This window comes from Gopherus flavomarginatus, chromosome 16 (genome assembly GCF_025201925.1).
Source record: "Gopherus flavomarginatus isolate rGopFla2 chromosome 16, rGopFla2.mat.asm, whole genome shotgun sequence".
Taxonomy (NCBI): domain Eukaryota; kingdom Metazoa; phylum Chordata; order Testudines; family Testudinidae; genus Gopherus; species Gopherus flavomarginatus.
In genome coordinates this window covers 20,780,093-20,800,392 of record NC_066632.1, presented here as the reverse complement: position 1 = coordinate 20,800,392, position 20,300 = coordinate 20,780,093, and the positions used below count along the sequence as shown (strand labels likewise).

At 41.7% G+C, this 20,300-nt stretch overlaps 1 long non-coding RNA gene across 2 annotated transcripts in view; it reads left to right on the top strand.

Moving 5' to 3' along the window:
- LOC127035766 (uncharacterized) overlaps positions 1-18,403 on the top strand; it is a 68,266-nt gene extending 49,863 nt beyond the window's left edge. For both annotated transcript variants that reach the window (XR_007769933.1, XR_007769934.1), the window contains exons 3-4: positions 15,623-16,237; positions 17,033-18,403. This is a non-coding gene — a long non-coding RNA (uncharacterized LOC127035766). The remainder of the gene's footprint in view (positions 1-15,622; positions 16,238-17,032) is intronic.
- The last annotated feature ends 1,897 nt before the right edge of the window (positions 18,404-20,300 follow it).

Genomic DNA, 20,300 nt, shown 5'->3' with positions numbered 1-20,300 from the left:
CGGAGAAAAAGGCGAAATGCCTGGTCATCTATATGGGCTAAAATACGCACAGAGAAGAACAGAAGAGACAATAGTTTCCCTATTAAAAGCTGCTGGATGCTCCCCCCCCAAAAAAAAGGGGGGGCTGCATTCATTTATATGATTCAGTGCTGTTTAAATAATAATGTGGTCTTGGCAAAAAAATGGACCCCATTGCCAATTTTCTCTTCTCACCCAGATAGAGCGAAGTGATACTATCTCTGTATTTACAGTTCAATGGCTTGAATACTTAATTTAGTCTATTTTTCGGAACACTCCGTATACCCATAAATCTGCCAGGCTTTTTCTGTTACAATGCCAGCAAATAAAGAGGACATTGACTTCCAAAGCAGCTACGGTCCAAATAACTAACAGAGATAATCTATAAAACTGATTTGGAAGCAAAGGAATGAGATGAGTTCCTTAAGTCTAATCACTCCGACACTATAAACAAATGGCTATAACCTTCGGAAATTAAGTTTGCTTTAATAACCTTTCATAAACAGACTTCTGTCTTGGTGGCTGCAGAAATTATCCTGGCTGGGCATTTCATGCCATACATCATACGGTGGGGACTGGGGAGTGGGGAGAGGTTTCCTGCACTCTGTAATTGTATTGGGGTCTGTTTCTGGGCCGAAAGCTTGGCTTTACCCAGGCAAGTAAAACCATGGAAGTCAGGGTTTTACTCTTCTTGTGAGGAATGTGGAGGAGGATTATCTATCTATATATCTGTGAAAGAAAGAAAGAAAGAAAGAAAGAAAGAAAGAAAGAAAGAAAGAAAAATTTGCCCATGCAGAAACAAGAAATTCCCTGGTATGGTGTGACTGCTTGTGAATACAGAGTCATAGATGGCTGTTACCTCACCCCTTTAACTGTAGACATGATCTCAATCTATTGAACACCAAAAGAGTAACACACAGCTTTTCCATGAGCAACTCCCTAGGAATTAGATCCAAGCAGCCAGATCCTGGATTCACCTATGTGCTGAAGTATACCAAACAAAGGGGTGCTTATTTCAAAGGCCTGAACGTGCATAATGGTCAGATGTTTCCCTCGAGCCCCTGGGTTTTTGTGTATGACTGTGTATGTATTGGAGATGACTCTCAAAAGCTTGCATTCTACCCAATTTAGTCTTGGGAGATGGAAAGAGCCCCTTCGATATGGGGCCCTAGACGGTGGCTGTTCTGCTTAGGAGATAGCTTCTTATTGGTCAGTGGTGATCTGTGAAATGGAGTTTTTTATTTTAATTCTGCCAGATCTGCCCTAACCCAAAGGTCGGAATTTAAACGCGCCTTGAATGAGGGCCAGCTGAAGATGACACTTGAATGTTGCAACTTCACTGCGGGCATTCTTCCAAAAACAATTTCTTCATCATCTCAAGTTTCAAGAAGGCCTCTCTTCTCCCCCACCCCACACTTAGATAGGAGGGGGGGGTGGAGGCACCCTTCTCTTTGGATGAGATGAGCACTGTCTTAGGAAGAGCCAGAGATGCAGTGGTGAGCTCTTCCCCAGTCCGGGGCTTTGTCTGGCTGAATACGTTAAACAAGGGCACCCAGGGGTCATGCACTAGTGGAGCAAGCTCCATGCTTCCAAATAAGCCCATTTCCACTGGTGTCAGAGCTCACCACTTCAGGATGGGGGAGATGGGACTGAGGCTGCAGTACAGGCCTCTAAATGCAGTGAGGTGGCGGGAGTGGGGATGGGGGTAGATTGTGCCCTTCAGGTTTCAGGATTGGCATCAAGTGGTAGGTCCTGCATAAAGGCAAATTTGCACTCCTGGCTTAGGCGATGACATCTCCATTGAAGTCGAAGGGAGGTTGCTAGGAATGGCTCAGATTCAGGTGCTAGAATATTAAATTGAAATGGCTATTGGTATTTCCCTGTTCCATACAGAGCTTGCCTAGATGCTCCCCACCCCACAGCCAGACAACTGTGTCCTCTTTGTTGCATGTAGAACCCTCTATTGCAAACTCTTACTGGGGAAAAGGTCATCAGTGTACTGCAAAATCAGTGTCTAAATGCTGCTGTGCACACGTGTGGTTGTGTATGGTATGGAGTAGATAGGTGCCTGAGTGTGTTTGGGTATGGTCATGTGTGTGTTTTGGTACTTGTGTATGTTTTGTGTATAGAATATGTATTTGTGTATGGTATGTATGTGTGTTGGTGTCTGTGTGGGTGTTTGTATATGTTATGTATGTACATTTTTGTGAATATGTGTGTTTACGTTTGGTGTATGTATGAGTGTGCCTGTGAGATATATATGTACATGGGTTTAGGTATATGTGTGGGGAGGTGTGTGTGTGTAAGGACATAAGAACGGCCACACTGGGTCAGACCAAAGGTCCATCTAGCCCAGTATCCTGTCTTCTGACAGCGACCAATGCCATATGCTTCAGAGGGAATGAACAGAAAAGGTAATTATCAAGTGATCCATTCCCTGTCACCCATTCCCAGCTTCTGGCAAATACAGGCTAAGGATACCAACAGCCATCGATGGACCTATCTTTCATGAATTTATCTAGTTCTTTTCTGAACTCTTTGTAGTCGTGGCCTTGACAACATCTTCTGGTAAAGAGTTCCATAGGTTGACTGTGTGTTGCATGAAGAGACACTTCCTTTTGTTTGTTTTAAACCTGCTGCCTATTAATTTCATTTGGTGACCCCTAGTTCTTGTGTTATGAGAAGGAGTAAATAACACTTCCTTATTTACTCTCTCCACACCAGTCATTATTTTATAGACCTTGATCATATCCCCCCTTAGTCGTCTCTTTTCCAAGCTGAAAAGTCCCAGTCTTATTAATCTCTCCTCATATGGAAGGTGTTCCATACCCTTAATCATGTTGTTGCCCTTTTGTGAACCTTTTCCAATTTTGAGATTCTCATTTGAGATATATATTTAATAGGTATATTTATTTATGGTCCATGGGTATGGATGTTTGCGCTGGTGTCTGCAAATGTTTTGAGTATGTGTGTGTATTTGTGTTCAATGTGCATGTGTAAGCATATGTATTTGTGTATAGTGTGTGTGTAAATATGTGAATGTGTGTATTTGCTTATGATATATGTGTGCCTGTTTGTGTGTGTGTGTTCATGAGTATGTGTGCATGGTGTAGGTGTGTGTGTCTTATGGTATGAGTGTGAGAGTGTGTGTGTGTGTGCGGGAATGTATTTGTGTGGTGATGAGAGTTTGTGTATGGTAAGTTTAGGCAGGCAGTATGGGAAGCAGGTAAAGAATTTTGTCTCCATTTCAAGGTAATGTTTATCACTAAAGTTACCGTCTAACTATAAATTTCCATAAAGCTCCATTTCCATCATACCCCTTTCCTATGGAATTTATGTCAAAAGAATCCTGAAAGCAAAACTACCTGTATGGGCTGACACACTGGCCAGACAGGGTGTGTCAGTTCTCTGTGCATGGGAGAAAAATTATTAACCCAAACCCTAATGAGATTGAACTAAACTGTAAAACTGTATAAACATCCAGATTACTGAGGACAACACCTTTGATCTCTGGGCCCTTTCACTGAAATTTACCACTAACCTCTTTGATGCACTTCTTCAAAGATGTGGAAATTTTGGGGTGAAACCCTGGAGCCATTGAAATCAATGGGAGTATTTTGTCACTGACTTCAATGGAGCCAGAATCTCCCCCGACCCCCATATTTTGCAGATGTTTGGGACCATTAGATTGAAAAGTACTTACGCAGCGGGTTTGATTAAGGAAAAAGAAAGGCCACATTCCTCAGCTAATGTAAATCACCATAAATCCAGTGGAGTTCCAGCGACTCCCATTCTGTATGGAAGACTTGGTTGTATAGAATTGGATTTGTTTTACTTGAAGTTAAAAAAAATCCAGAATATTTTTGTTGTGGCTCTCCCCCGCCCCCGCCCCCCAGCAAGAAATTATTAAATGACCAGACACCGCTTGTTTGCAGTGTTTTAGCCACCTTGGTCCCAGGATATGAGAGAGACAAGGTGGGGGAGGTAATATATATTATTGGACCAACTTTTGTTGGTGAAAGAGACAAGCTTTTCAGCTCCATAAAGCTCTTCTTCAGGCTCCTCGGAGCAAGTCATCTTGTCTCTTCCACCAACAGAAGTAGGTCCAGTAAAAGCTATTGCTTCATCCACCTTGTCTCGCTCAAAGCACCATTTGTCCGAGATATTGTATTCACTTCTGTAGGGGAGAGTTGTTTTCAATGTAGTCAGTATTTTCTGGACTAGTTTGGAAATCAGAGGGGAAGAGCAAGTGAATTGATTGAATTCATTGCGTTGAATGATGAAACAAAAGAAATAATCAGACATTTATTATTATTAATATTGTTGCTGGTGTTGTGCCAACAGTTCCAAACAGTTTACAGTCTCAATAACCCTGAAGATAGGAGGGGAAACTGAGGCACAAGGAGGTGGTTCCCCCCCAGTCTGTTTTGCTGAACAGTGACTGCAGGATAGAACCCCAGATTTCTGTGAAAATAATGGCATTGGCCCCTGGTTCAGCATAAACACCGAGGCACTTGCTTAAGTCCCATTGATTCCTGTGCATTTAAGCACCTGATCAGACATAAGCACCAGCTTAAGTGTTTTACACCTGCTTAAGCGTAAACCCACACTTATGTTCTTTGTTTGATCAGATCCTTAGAGAGCTAAGGAAGTAGCTAAGTGGCATTGCCTGGGCAAACACATTTCAGCTAGGCATGTCTAAAGCCATTTGACCCCCAAAGTCAGCTCTTGTCAAGAAAATATCCAGGATTCTAAAGAATGGATGGGGAAAAAATGAAATACCTGGAAAGCAGAATACATTTTTAACTTTCATGTGACAGCATTTATTTACACACACACACACACACACACACACCCCGATGCACCTACAGACTGTCTATGGAGAGTGAAAGAAATACTAGGAAAACAGAAATACTAGGAGGTCGAGAATGCCTGCACTAGAAAGTTAGACACCATAATAACTTAGCAAATATAGTGGCCCCAGCCAAGCGTTGATCTCTTTAAGAGCTGGAGCCAAGGATGCAGTAAACTTAGATGATAAAAAATTAGTATGTAAAATAATAGAGTGAAATACAATTTCCCTGAATACCACTTTCCTTTCATTACCCTTTGACTGGCTGGGACTTTAAAAGATGTACCCCAGCCATTTTCTTTAACTGCTTCATGATCCAGACCTAATGAATTTGCTTTGCTACCAATAAATCAGAATCAGTGTTTTCTCTTCAATTTTGTATTTCTAATTTCTTGGGGAGAGTCGCCAAAGAGTGCTACTGCCACAAGTTAGCAAAGTAACACGCTATTATTAGCAATCAGCACACTTTATAATGTTACAGAGCACCATGGGTTTTGCAGCTGGAAGAGTTTGCAAATTACAGATTATATGTTTGCTGTGTCCTGTGAAATGTGGAGCACTGCAAGATTTTAAACTGCTGTATATATATGAAGCTGCTAAAGAAACAACAGCGATTATTTCCCCCATGGGGACCATAGCAGAGGGGCCGCAATGCCCTTTGATTAAAAGTAACTTCAGTGGAATAGAATATGATGATCCTTAGAAATTGCTTCCTGACATTTTCCTGTCTCAGTGGAATCTGATCAATACAGTATGTATGATGAGATTCGTGGATTTCCCACATCTGTTTCCATAGCTGTCTTAGAAACGCCATGGATGCTATAGATATGTGGTGGTGGTGGTGGTGTTGTTGGAGGTGGTGGTGGTGGTGGTGTGTGTGTGTGTGTGTGTGAGAGAGAGAGAGAGAGAGAGAGAGATCTACTGGTTACTTCCCCCTCCAAAGACTAAGCGGGAAGGAACATACAACATACCATATCAGAGAATGACATTTGTAATTCTCCTTGTGTGTGGAAACCGAATTTGTTGAGTGTGCATTTTCTTTTCTTTTCTCCCCTCCTCTTTTTTTCTTTTTTCCTTCTGTGCCAAAGCTGGTTACTGATGTCTCCTCTCCATGACTTCTTGCTGCTTGGCTCCTACTCAGATCCTGCACTGAAGGCATTTATCATTCTACATCACAAGGTGGCTCCTCGATTTAACTTCAGAACCAGTTCTCTGGGGAATATTTAGGGCATATGTAGTGTGTTGGTGTGGGGGGACTAGCCACATTTTTTTATTTTTTATCTTTATGCAAAATAGATGTACAAAAACACCCCATGCCACTGTCTAACATAAACAAATTACTTTTATAGTTCCATGAAAACAACCCCCACAGGATCAGAATTTCCTGGGAACAGGGGGGAATAAAAAGAAGGCAATGCATCCAAAGAAAATACATTCTGCATTAGCTCAGATCTTTTTTATGGAAACAAAACAATAACATTCTGTGATAGAGCAAGTTTGCTGTGAAAATAGGCCCATGAACAAATACAACAAAACTACCGTTTATCGAATTTAAAAATGATCTTTAATGAACACAAGCACATAAGAGAGGAGAAAGCCGGTTTCCATCAACTCCAAAACTTTGATCAGTGGCAAGGGGCTGGGAAGGAGGAGATTTTTTTTTGCAGAATATACACTTCATTTCTTGCAAAGAATCGCCTCTGAAGAATTAGCAGGTTATGCAATTTTTTTTAACCAAGATCCCAGTTCTCATGCCTATACATCCTTTACAAGGAGCATAACAATGACTCACTAACATGATCTTTGGTTGTGGTGCAGGAATTTACTTTCCAAGTGCAGGGAACTAGAAGTGAAATTAACCAGACTTTGAGCTGAGAATTCGGGATCACGTGAGCTGAAAGAGCACAGCCGAGTTCCATAAAGTGGTTTAGGGGAACAGACTCTTGTGCTCTGGTCCAGAGTCGTCCCGCTCCTCCTCCCCTCCCCCGTAGTCCAGATCTTGAGAGGAGAGGGGAGACTTCCCTCCTCTGGATGCTCTGAAGCAAGAGACTTTACCTCTCTGGAAGTGTCCGGAGTGTAGAAAAGACTGTGAGGTATTTAAGGCACTCCAGACAATTGCTCATTCTGTACTGAATTATTACGCTGCTGAGCCAAAGGTCATTAGAAAGGATAAGGGCAGCCATAAAACCGGCACAACTAGCATGCTTTTCCTACAGAGATTATCATTATTGGCTTATTAATACACGATAATTTTGAATTATACACGGCAATAAATAGGAGAGGGTTGACTCGTGGCTTTAAATATTTTATGAATCTCAAAGCGAGCATTTTAAACCACACCATGTGCCTCCGAATCATTGGAAGGACTCTACTTTCCTCTCTGGTCCAAGGTTTTTTATTTTTGCTTTGTTTTCTTCAAATAACAAAACAGAAGTGGTTTAAAGAGCAATCGAATGGAAGCTTGCAACATCTGAAGAGGGAAAGAAGTGCATTTAGGAAGCTCCAAAAATAGCATGTTTGGTCTTAAGTGGTTACCACTCCCTGTCTGAAATCCTGAAATTAGATGTTGTGATGCAAAAGAGAGGAAAAAAAAAGAGAGAGAGAAATCACTCTATAGTTGCGTTCAAAATGCAATTTGCAATACACTCTGTCATTCCAAAACTCGGAGGCGATTTCAGTGTTAAAGCTACCCTTTGATCACCCACTGGCTAGGAGGAACCAGACGAAAATAAATAGATGAGCTGTTCTCTCATTTCTTAACCCCAAGAATAGAAATTGTAGCGTGTGCCAACGCTAATCACACTTTAAAAGAAACACCCCCCTTCTAGAATATTTTGGGAAGTTTTTCGATTCAATAATATCAGAGATCAGTTTTCTAATTTATATATTGCTCTCTGACATTTAAGAGCCCTGGTGATGAAATATACGTCCTCAAACGCCTCCAAGCACCATAACTCTGCCAAAACACAAAGTTCATTCAGGGGAAAACCAATAATAAGAACAACAGTAAGTAGGAATTTAAACAATATTTTAAATTCAAGCTCACATGCATCAATTCTTCAGTAATCCCCGCCACACCTTTCACTGAAATATATTTGAGGGGCTTCACTGAGTAGAAAATAATATCCGGACTGCCTTTTATGTGACACAAATAAACTTAATGGGCACGGAAATATGTTAGTAAAACTGTACACATGCACTCGACAGCGAAGGTAACTTTCAGGCACGGATTGGCCTGCAGACATCAAGAAATACAGTGTCTAGCCAACAAAAACTTCAGTTATGTTTAATGAATCATATGCTTAAATCACATAATTATAGGGGAAAGCTTTTTTTTAAACAATCTTGATTAAAATAGAATTATTTTTCCACAAATAAATCGGAAATATGCATATTTCCCCCTCCCCCATCCTAACCTCCTTTCCCCCAACCCAAAGTATCTGCGGCCAAATTATTCTTCCAAGAGTAAATCTTCTTCTACAGATGAACAGTATATAGCAGTACCTTTCCTTTAAGTGTGTAATCTTCATTGCACACAACATACACACATACAGCACCCCGGAGCGAATCCTGTCCAGATTTAATATATTTTAAAAATACACTCACATAAAAATTTTACCAGACTGTCTGGCCTTTCCTCTAGAAAGCGATCATATACAAATACCTTTAGCACAGCAATCATAAATATTGTTGTCTTTCTAAAACAAGGATTTCCTCTTATTCCACCATCTTCTTCCAAGCAAGAAGCACTCTTTGCGCTGGCACAAGACTAATTTAATTAACAGAGTCGAACCCGAACCTGGGGGGGGAGGGGAAATAATACAAAGTTAGCTTCTTAGCTCAACTCATGGGATGCAGTATCTTCATTGTTTCTTTGTTAGAGTTCGCATCAGCGCGAGAGGAACATCTCTTTCCCCCAAAACGAAACTTTCTTTTCCCACCCCCTCTCTTGTGCCTGGGCTCTGAATCCAATCATTCTTCATCATCTTGCTGTAGGAGCTGGAACTCTGCTTAGCTTTGTATAGAGTCTTTTGTGCGTGCGTGTGTGTGTGTGTGTGTGTGTTCAGCCGCTGTCCTCTTGACTGAGGCGTGGGCAGAGAAATAACACAGACACGGACACAACCCACAACACGAGCATTTTAGGAAAAGTTGCGGACTTGGTAGGAATCTCTCTCCCATAACCTGGGTTTTTAAAAAAGACTCCTTGATGTATTAAGTGATGCAGAGACTAGGGTGTTTTTTTTTCTTCCTTCCCCCTCCTTGTTTACAGCTACAGAAGGCAAAAGAGTCATAAATCTTAGGGCAGCCTACAGAGACAAGTACATTTGTATGCATCGTTAGAACTAGCTAATACCTAAACCCATTAGCAGACCGTGTAGAGTTCGAGTTTCCGGTGTACATTAACTTACAGTTAAATTCTGGAGGAAAGGGCATTGTGAATTAACATAAACTATATCCATCACATAGTTTGTCATATTAGATTAGTCAACCATGGATTTTTGTGTGTCTGCGTGTTAAACTTTTTTTTTTGAAGCCTTCCAGCGCTGTGTTAATTTCAGACAAGGGGCTGCCTTTTTTGCATAACTGCCATAAAACATATATCAGGATCTTTTTTAAAAAGTACAGGCACCCCAATTACTGTGCATATTAAACAAGAAATCGCAGTGATGTGGGGGAGAATGAAATCAAGAAATGTCAATGAGGAGATTGGACCAAGGAAAGAAAGACTGACTATCTATCTATCTATCTATGCCCATACACACTCTTCTATCTATCTATCTATCTATCTATCTATCTATCTATCTATCTATCTATCTATCTATCTATCTATCTATCTATCTATCTATCTATTTAACCCCATACACACCCTTCTATCTATCTATCTAACCCCATACACACCCTTCTATCTATCTATCTATCTATCTATCTATCTATCTATCTATCTATCTATCTATCTATCTATCTATCTATCTATCTATCTATCTAACCCCATACACACCCTTCTATCTATCTATCTATCTATCTATCTATCTATCTATCTATCTATCTATCTAACCCCATACACACCCCTCTATCTATCTATCTATCTATCTATCTATCTATCTATCTATCTATCTATCTATCTATCTATCTGGGACCAGTCTCTCTCTCTCTCGCTCGCTCGCTCTCTCAACAAGAAAGAAAGTCCTTCATTAGCAAGAAGGTGGCGAGGGCTTCAGAAAAGAAATGGATCCTTTAAGGCAAAGCACACTGGAACCTAATGGTGGAAAGAGCCAAACTATGAGACCAATACACAAGCAAAACTGTATTTTTTATTTTTATTTTATTTTTGTAAATTTCTTTCACCATTAGTCGATGGATTCCACTGCACGTAAGGGACCTTTTTCGCTGAGATCCATTATGGTGCCTATTTCGTTCCACTAATCAATGTTTTTGTGTCTTCATTCCACTTGCCCTGGCTCCCCAGCTTTGCTCGAAAGACGCTGGGTTTGTTCCCATATTGCTGCTGATACCTCTCCCTTCCACCCCCACTGCACCATCATAATATGCACCACAGACATAATGTCACCCCCAGCGTTGCTTTGAAAAATCCCCTCTTGCTTCGCCTATATTCACAGATTCCCCCCTCCCTCTTTCTTCCTCCCTCTCTCGTCCTCTCCGCCCGCCCCCCCCCCCGGGTTTGGGTTGCACATAGATTATCTGAACTTTTGTTGTTCGCTTTTCCTCCTTCGCCCGTGAAAGCGTTAAAGGTACGGGACTGGCACTCGCGTCCAACAGCAGGCTTTTGTAAGGATGATTTATTGCCTCAATCTTGGTTCACCCAGAGTTCACATGGATTTGCTGCTGCTGAGGGCTAAAAGATGGTCTCCCTTGACAAGTGTGACTATTGGAAATGCCTCTTTTCTCTCCCTCTCTCGCCCTCTCTCTCTGCTGGGCTTCTAAAGTGTAAAATGGTTTATAATTGAGAATGAGTTCTGCTTGTGTGTGTGTGTGTGCGTGCGTGCGTGCGTGCGTGATACACCACTATGAATATCACTGCTAAGCCAACACAATCTGCGTGGGAAGTCTGCTACCTGTGATCGGGCACAGATCCCAATTTTTTAAAAAAAGAAGAAGAAGCGCACATATTTTTTTTTAATGGGATCTGTGCCCAGTCATGGGTAGCTGACTTCCCATGCAGATCGTGTTGGCTTTGCAATGATGTTCAGACAAAAGGCTCTTATTGCTTTTTGATGCACGCACACGCACCGTGGAAGTTATGGCCTGGTGTTTGTGGGAGAATGAGATTTCCAAATCTTCTTTGTTAGGGGGTTGAGGAGGAATTGTTACTAATCTGGACTGCGATGGGGGTTAGTGCGGTTAATCTGGGTGTGATTAGCCCGAGAGCCCTTGTATCTCTTTATTTCAGGGGAATTACTCAGTTACCAACAACAGCAAATCCCCTCTTCTTCCCTCTCCCCCCCCCCTCGGTTTAAAACAAGTAAAATAATTTATTAAATGCATCGAGGTCTTAAACTCCTGCAGACGCATCAACCATAGATTACACAACGTGACCTGCCTTCCAATGCTCCTGATCCCCCACAGATACCAAAAAAGAAAGGAGGGAACAAAGGGAGACCCAATCCCCTTTTACAAGGCACCTCTTTCTAACCCCCTCCCCCTTTTATATTTGCAGCGGAAACGTTATTTTTTCTATATCGAAATTTGTTTGTACTTTGAACATCCGCCTTCATTTGCCTGTAAAATAACCCTTGTGGTAATGCTAATAAGATGCAAATTTTATAGAGCGCTAATCGCTTTTTCTTAATTTACGCTTCAAGGAAATGAGGAGCCTTATCTAAAAACATTTAAATAGAGCCAGCCAGGTGCATGAGCTGTTTGCTATTTCTAACTATCCCCTTCATCTGTCTCTATATATCTAGATGAGTATGGGTGCTGGTGTGGTGTGTGTATGCAGAGAAATTATATAGAGTATAGACTATATATATATATATATATATATATATATATATATATATATATATATATATATATATATATATATATATATATATATATATATGCTTCTGTGTTTCTAGATGCACAAGAGTGAATGTGGGTATGTATATAGTTATACACTACATAGCGACTCTATATAGTATAGATCATATATATTTATGTCTCTGTATCTAGATATACGTGAGTGATCTTGTGTGATTGTGTTTATTTATAATCATAGACTACATATAAAGAGATTATATATATAACATAGATTCTGTATGTGTATGTCTATATATCTAGGAGTGTATGTGTAATTTTGTGTATGCTTTGTGTGTGCCTATAATCACAGGCTATATACAGTGGTATGTATGGGGTAGAGACTGTATATATCTCTATATATCCAGATGTGTATGCCTGGTTGTATGTATGTGTATAGTCAGAGACTGCATAGAGGCTATATATACACTATATATCATATATCTTCATTTTATTAAAAGCCATTTGGAAACTATTTTAGGTGGTTGTACTTTTCTAAAACGTTTTCAGTGACCGGCTTAATCCTTCAAAGCTGTGGAAGAGTCACAAGAAAGATGATGGAAATATTTTCAGTGATATATAAATGAATAACCCAGAGTAGGCTAACTTCTCCTGCTTATTGACGCCATCAGTCCTATTCAGGTGAAGTTTTATTCCTGGAAAAATAATGAAGCATTAACGCTATTTCAATATTTTTAATTTGCCTCATCTAAATCTTTAGCAAAGAGGTTGAATCTGGGTTTGCACAGAAATTAATTTCCAGGATTTATTTTTAAAATATTGAATGCTCAACTTGACTCTCTTTATCTATTAAATGAATCCCTCCCTTACTTTGTCCCAAACCATAATTATATTCACTTCTGATAAATAATTCATGCCAATCTCTTACCTTTGCCACCGCCTGGTCTTCAAAACAAGCCCAGATATGATTCTTGAAAAAACAGAGTTAAATGTCATTTAATAGAATCAAAACGGAATGATTTTTTCTTTAAGCAGACATTTTTGAACCCGGGATTTAAAAAATGGAACGTTTCTTTAGCTATTATCCAGCCTGAGACGGTTTAGTTAAACCCATGGCAGTGCAAACACCAGAAATGCAAATATTCCTAATAATACATTTGTAAGGAATCCATAATGGTGGCTACGTTGATGAGTTTCTTAAACTGTATAGCTAGTCTGGAGGTAGATAATTAAATAAACAAATCACAATAAAACGCATTAACTTAGTGTGTTTTAACTGATGGTGTCTGAAGAGAAAGACACAGAGAGTTGCTAGGTCAAATTCATCGCTAGTATAACTCCAGTGACTTCAACAGATTTACACCCCAGGGCTCAAAGACTAAATTTAGCTCAGTGGCCTGTAAATCAGCCGGATTTAAATGAAACTTTAAGCAGCTAATGAAATATACCAGAAGCCGAGGACTCACAATGATATGCTGCAATGTAAATATGTTTTCAATAAACACAGGGTCTGTAAAAATCCGGAATCGTTTAGATAGGACTGGGATGTCGTTTGAATGGGTAATCTGAACTGCGCTCAATACTCAGGTTATTCTCGCAGCGAATCCACCGCCCCCGCCTTGTATCGCCCCCTTTAAACACCCTCTCGGCTTTCCGCACCGCACACATTTGCCATTTCTAACGGGCCGACCTAATTAATGGTTGATGTGGATTAAGTTTTATTCATTTATCGGAGTTTGCCATCAGTTCGGCAGTGGCTCAGTCAAAAACCTAAGGGCTCATTCCATCCCTCTGCCTAGCACGCTGGATACTTCGCAGCGCAATTTAAAATCGCGCGCAGGTGAGGGTTCCTGAGGCTTCATCCCCCAAAGGCCTGAGCGCTTTCGACTCCCCCTGACTGCCGTAGGAATTGAAACACGAGATCCTGCGTAGGTTCATCTAGTCCGGTATGTAAAAGGGGGCCTGTTCCTGCCAGTGTATGTGAGGGCAGAATTTGGCCGCAATTTTTACTTTGCTGGGGTTTTTTTGGTTTTTTTTTTTTTTTTGCGCTTATGGATGTCTATACAACACTCCCCCCGTATTTAAACTTGAATAGCTATCTATTTATCTATCTATCTATAGGGGAACACTGCTTGCATATAGGTGCACAGTACTAAAGCAGCATTAGCAGTGATGCACATCACATGCAAACAACAGACCAGAGCGACTTTCGTCTTGAACTTTTGCTGGGTAGAAAGAAGGAAAAGTTACACATCGGATACGTTTCCCAGTCCACTTTGTGGTGGCTGGCGTACAAAACAACGGACAGAGTGAGATCGCTTTGTAAACAGGACAGCAATCGCACGTGCAATTTCCACTCAAACTGGGCATTAACATTTTCTCTCGGGACATGAGAGAGAGAGAGAGAGAGAGAGAGAGATTTCTGATCCTTTGGAAGTTTTCTACCACACAAGGGAGAGAAAACCATATCTTTATCCTGTTCCTTTCTGAAACAAGGGGGAAATTAAACTGGGAACATCGAAAAGGAATATAACGGGTGTGGGTGTATGTTATGGAAAGTTTGCAAAACAGTGAAGTGTGTGCGAGTGAGCGAGAAGCTAGAACCCGCATCCTTCACAGCCCCAATCAACTTGCTTATAATTGTATATGGCATTTTCACTACAGCCTCTTCCCACGTCAGACAGAGATCGGACACGAAATGTCCGATCAATTTAAAACAAACAAGCGTTGTGGGGGATTTCCAGCCATGAATAACCCAACAGTCGGAGTTTACCATCCGGGCTGGTTTGTTAGTTTAGGATGGTTGGTCTGTTCTAGGCAAACCGGTAACGATGGAAGGGGTCGGTCGCTGGCTGGGGGTACATGTACTTTAGCTGAGCATCTCCTCCAAAGTTATACGAAAGATACTGCAAGGGCAGAGAAACCATGGCCCCGTTGAAGTCAATGGCCTCTTTCGCGCCAGGACTCTACCCGCGCTGCTGGACCACAACAGGGCATATCCTGCCCTTTCCGGGACGGGGGCTTGCAGCTGAGGTTAGCACAGGAGGTGTCTTTGAAATGCCTTTAATGAGGCTCTGAGACAACAACGTTTATAATTATAATTATTCTTTGCTGTTGCTAATTTCGATTTATCTTCCAGGGCTCTTTTGTATGCCTGTCATTGCCCGTATAAGCTAATGGTTTTGCCAATAGTCCTTGCTTGTCTCTTCCCAAAGACAATCGTTTGGTTTTAAACAAGAGCTCCCGACTGCAAAACTCACGGACTTGGCCCTGAGAGGAGCGAGGACAGGGGAAGACATTGGAAAACTTCTGCGGTTAATTTCCATAAACTAGTAAAAATAAAGATGCGATAATGAACACACACATTGCACTGACCAGGGGCCAAGCGTTTCTTTAGCAAACGTTGTTATGTTTACATGAAACAATTCATTACACCCAGTACGTGCATCAAAAGCGTATTTCAAATAAAGACCAACATTGCAACATGACAGCCTCCATCATGCAACGCAAGCACCCCAGATAATCTGCTGTGTGTTAAACAAGATTTAAGATCTGCTGTCCCCAGGGCAAGGCTACACACACACACACACACACACACACACACACACACACACACACACACACACACACACACACACACACACACACACACACACACACACACACACAATCATGGAGGTGACAAAAAAGGTGCAAAGCCAGAGGACATCATTGTTTGGATCCTCAAGTTATTTTAGTTTTTTTTAATTTAAATTAATTTTATTTTTTTATCAGCAGGTTTGGGTGCTTTGTGCACAGGATGGCTGGTGAGAGATGTTCTTGAGTGACCTGGGTATGTTGGTTTAGAACGTTTGCTCTTGAGTTCTAACTCTGGTGGAATCTTCCTCAGAAGAAGCCTTTGGAGATCTGCCCATGGCTTGGATCCATTGAGTCCCTTTCCTGTGTTGAGTTAAAGATATCCAGTCCCCCTTCTTCCCCACCCCACCAGCAAGAAGAAACCGGAGATGGAAAAAGCTGCTCAAGACCATAGACTTTTGGAGGCTGTCTTTCCTAAGGTCCCACTACCATGAGGTGTCAGTTAGCAGCCTCTCCCATCTCCAAAGGGACGCCAGCCTCGCTACTGCCTGAAGCCAGAAATATCTATGACTTTTTCAACAAGCCAAAGACTTTCCTTGTAGGGCTTCAACAGAGCTCTGGGGCGCAAGGATGATCAGATCTCAGAACCAACCCCCAAGGTTCCAGTGGTCTCCTCCACCATTCCATGTGGCCTCCCAAAACAGGGAGAAGCTTTCTGGACCAATGACCAATCCTAACCCTGATGATAGCAGCAGAGCTCACCCCTAAACAAGACACAACTCCAAAGCAAAAAACCCAACCTACTTACAACAGGTATGTTCCATCTGATCCCAATAACACTTTCTTTTTACAATGTGTGCACTGTACAGACAATTGGTTTCTTAGCAACTCCAAATGAATGGTCACCAGTAGCCCTTTGATAGAATTTTAAACAACTGTATAAATACTCACGATTTCAGAAAATTTTGCCCTGCATGGTTGATGTTGTTCTCACAAAGTTATGAAAACAATGCTCAGTGCTAGAAATGATTTTTAATCTAATAATACTAAATTCTGCATACTTTATTGTCCTAATTTCTTGTGCACTAGCCATTGCATTTTGATGCAACTTTGTTTACTTGTTCATTGAGGGACAAAGGAACAGATAGAGAGAAGGATGGATGGAGGGGATGGTAGGATGAATGGATGGGAAATTACCTTGGCAGACATATGAAGAGAGAGAGAGAAAGAGAGATATATGTAAAATGACATGGATAGAAAGATAGATGTAAAGTTACCTAGACAGAGAGAGATTAAATTATAAAGAAAGAAAGAAAGAAAGAAAGAAAGAAAGCCAGCACATATCACAACTCTGAGTAACAGCAGAACACTTCGAAATTGTCTGCACAGGTTCTATCAGAGCTTGTTAAAAATCCAGACTTTTAACTGAATTTGGATATTGTCTGTCCACCAATGGGACATTTCAAATGACTGCAATCAGGTTATTGCTTGCAGCTATGTTACTGTCAACTGCTTCAAAGTTCAGATGTTGTGCGGGGTGTGGGATGGGGGGTGTGGGCTGCTGCAAGGGCAGGAGCAGATGAGATGGTGTGGCCTTTTATTTTCTAGGTCCCTGCTGAGGGCCGGCACGCTTTATACCAATGTCCAGCTGGAGAAAGAATTCCATGTTATCAGGCATCCCTGCTGACAGCAGAGTGTGGGACTGGCTCAGCTGCTCAACTTCAAGCTCTGGTTCCAGATCTGAAGGATGAAGGACAACAGGAGGGAGGGATCTGGGAGCCTGTCCCCTAGCAGAAACCCCTCAGAGAGCTCCGAAATGGAGGGTGGGTAGGATGTAACCAGGCACAAGTCCTACAGCAAGGCCCAAGGAGATGTGTGGGTTGGCAGCCTGTCTCTGACAGCCCTTGTGCAGCTGCCCTGGAAGTTGGATCCTCCTCTGTCTTTGCATGGGAAGTGTCATTATGGATCTGCCTAGTCTGCAAAGGAGCCGGAGTGAGAAAATTACCTGGAAAACATGCCTGGGGCCAGCTCACTCTTCAGCCTCAGCTTCTCTATAAACTTGGACCACAGCTGTGCTGCTCAAATTTCCAGTCAGCGCTACCTTGGGGCCCTGCAACTCCCATCTCACCTAAACAGACTTAAACACACATCCTGCACCTTGGGGAAGTCCTCTGGAACCTGCAGTTCTTGCGCATCTGTGAGGGCTCTCTGCCATGGAAACCAAGCTACAGTCCCATGATGTCATTAAAAAACAAAACAGAGAAAAACCTCTAAGTGTAACCAACAGTATCCTTTGATTTCCTCACCCCCTCTATTCCCAATTACCTCCTGCGTATTAAACTGTGCAGCGAGCTGTGCATAAGACAGCTAAGAACTGGTGTGTGCATGTGACCCAGCCAATAACAGGGCAAGTTCTGTGTGAGTTTATAACACACTCCGTGTATTTTAATGTTGATTTTACTCAGCTGCTTACCAGTAACTTTTGTCAGTTACAAAGGTGTCAATAGCCACCCTTTAAATATCCTCACAACCCAATTAAACTTCCTCCAAGCCTAGGGCAACATTTTTGGAAAAGCAACTGCTTAATTTATGTACCTCACTTTCAGGGTGGGGGGAGGTATCTTAAAAGAAGTCTGATTTTCAGAAAGGGTTGAGCCCTCCTCCTCTGCAAATTAGGCCCCTTTTCGGTGCTTCAGATTAGGCACCTAGAGGTTTACTCATGAAGGTGGTTTTTTCCTTTAACCCCTCACATTCCCCCTACCTGGAAATAACGCAGCTGTGGCACTTCTACTGGCCTCTATCGTCATCATTTCAGAGGGTTATTGTTTGATAAGCAAATGTAGATGTAAACAGGTTTGAACCCACTCAAACTCTGACCCTGCAATAAGTTAGCTTCTCACTGTAATTTAACCATTTGTTTTTTCTTTTTAAAAAAGATCAATTGGCTCGCAGCGTATTTTACTGTATTGTTGTGGTATTCAAAATAAAGAGGCCTTTTAAAAACAGTGCTGGGCGGTTTTCTTGGCTCGGCTGGGTTGGTTTTCTCCAGGAACACTGCTCTGTTGTTCTTAAAATCACTTTGCCATCTTGTAGTTTACTAGGGGTTGGGCTTCACCCTTCTCTCACCCCCATTAATCACTGAGACAGCACTTACTTCAGTAGGCCCCCAGCCCTTTTCATCTCCCAGTTAGTATGCAGCTCTGGAACCCTGCCTGCCTGTGCACTTTTTTATAATGGCCCCTGCCTTCCCTAGAAACTCACCCATTCCTCTGAACGGAAGGGTTTCTGCTCTGCTTTGCAGGCATTTGTAGAAAGGTATATTTTCATCTGAGATTTTCAGCAGGGCACCCACAATGGGTTTCCTCTTTTAGTAAGAACAGCAGTGCACAGATCCACTTTCAGCCCCATGGAATTCAGGGCAGGAGCTGGACAAGGTGTGGGTCACTTTATAAGTTGAAGTGTAAAATCTTGTTGGAATTGTTTGGAGACCCTGTGATCATATAGGCTCTGCAGTGCCTTAAAACAAAACAGGGTAACAACAACAAAGCTTGCTCAGCTTTACGGCTCCTGAAAACAATCAGAGGGAGCTTTGCGCACAAACATGAAAATGTAGCAGTGCAGATAAATGTAAAACACTTTGCAGACCGGTTGTTCCCATGGCCTCAGGCAATTATGATAACGCAACTTTCAAGTGTATTTTATTGTATCTCGCCCCCCCCAGATGAATTACCCAGCAACTAAATCTACATATTGTAATTAACTGATAAATATTTAATTATGGTTAGAACTTCAGCCATTTGGTCTTTCCATCAACAAACTTTAGGAGGTAAACAGGCAAATTGAGGAAGACATTTTCTTGTATTAGAAATTTCAAAGCTTGACTCTCTCAGCAATTTTTTTTTTTAAGTAGAAGAATCTCTGTTTGCAAAAGAAATGTTAATTTAAAGGAACCTGTTAGGAGAAAAAAAATAGCTTTGATCTGAAATAACAGCAAGATCTTTGTCAATTGCAGAACAAAGGTTGTGTTGTGCAGAATTCTTTTCTTGTGTAGTAGAAGTGTATTATCTTGTGTGTGTGTATGTGCTTGTGTGAATGGGTTTGTGTGTGTTTGTGTGCAATGTGTCTGTATCTATGAACATGTGTGTATGTGTGGGTATCTATGAGCACAAGTTTATATGAGGATGCCTGTGTGCATGTGTTTGTATATGTGTGCATGAGCATATGTGTCTGTGTGAGCGCGTGTGTGTGTGCGCAAGTGTGTATGTGGGTGTGTCTGTGAGCTTAATCTGGCTTCCGCTGAAGCCAAATGCAGAACCCCCATTGACTCCAACGGAAGCAGGAGCAGACCTTGTGCTTTTAAACCATAAATAAAATTAGCTGGAGTTGCCTGATGCACAGAACTAACGGATTTCAAAATGCCTCATTTGTGGTGTCCCTAAGGAAATGAGCACTTGAAGGCCTTCCTGGAAGTGTATCTCACCCATGCCACCAACCTAGCCCTACTGCAGCCCTGCAGGAAAATGGCTCTGCTATAAGCGAATTACAACCCCATTCCTGGAATTAAATCAAAACTCAAAGCTAACTCAATTGTACCTAGTATGGCAGAAAGGTCAAAAGGGATTCTTGCTCCATTTACAATAATTAATGCAGCCTAGCAACTTCTCCCCTCACCCACCCACTAATGGGCAAAGCAACACCTGGAAACTGGGTTAGAGATCGAGTGATGCCACCTCCAGCGCCAGCTTTGAGCCCAGCTTCTTCTACCTTTTTAACAGGTGGAGCCGTAGTAGGTTACAAATTTCTTGATCTTCAGCTGTGGGCTAAAGCAGCTTATCAACTGAAGAATGAATGTGATGTAAAGGAAGGAGAGTGCTCT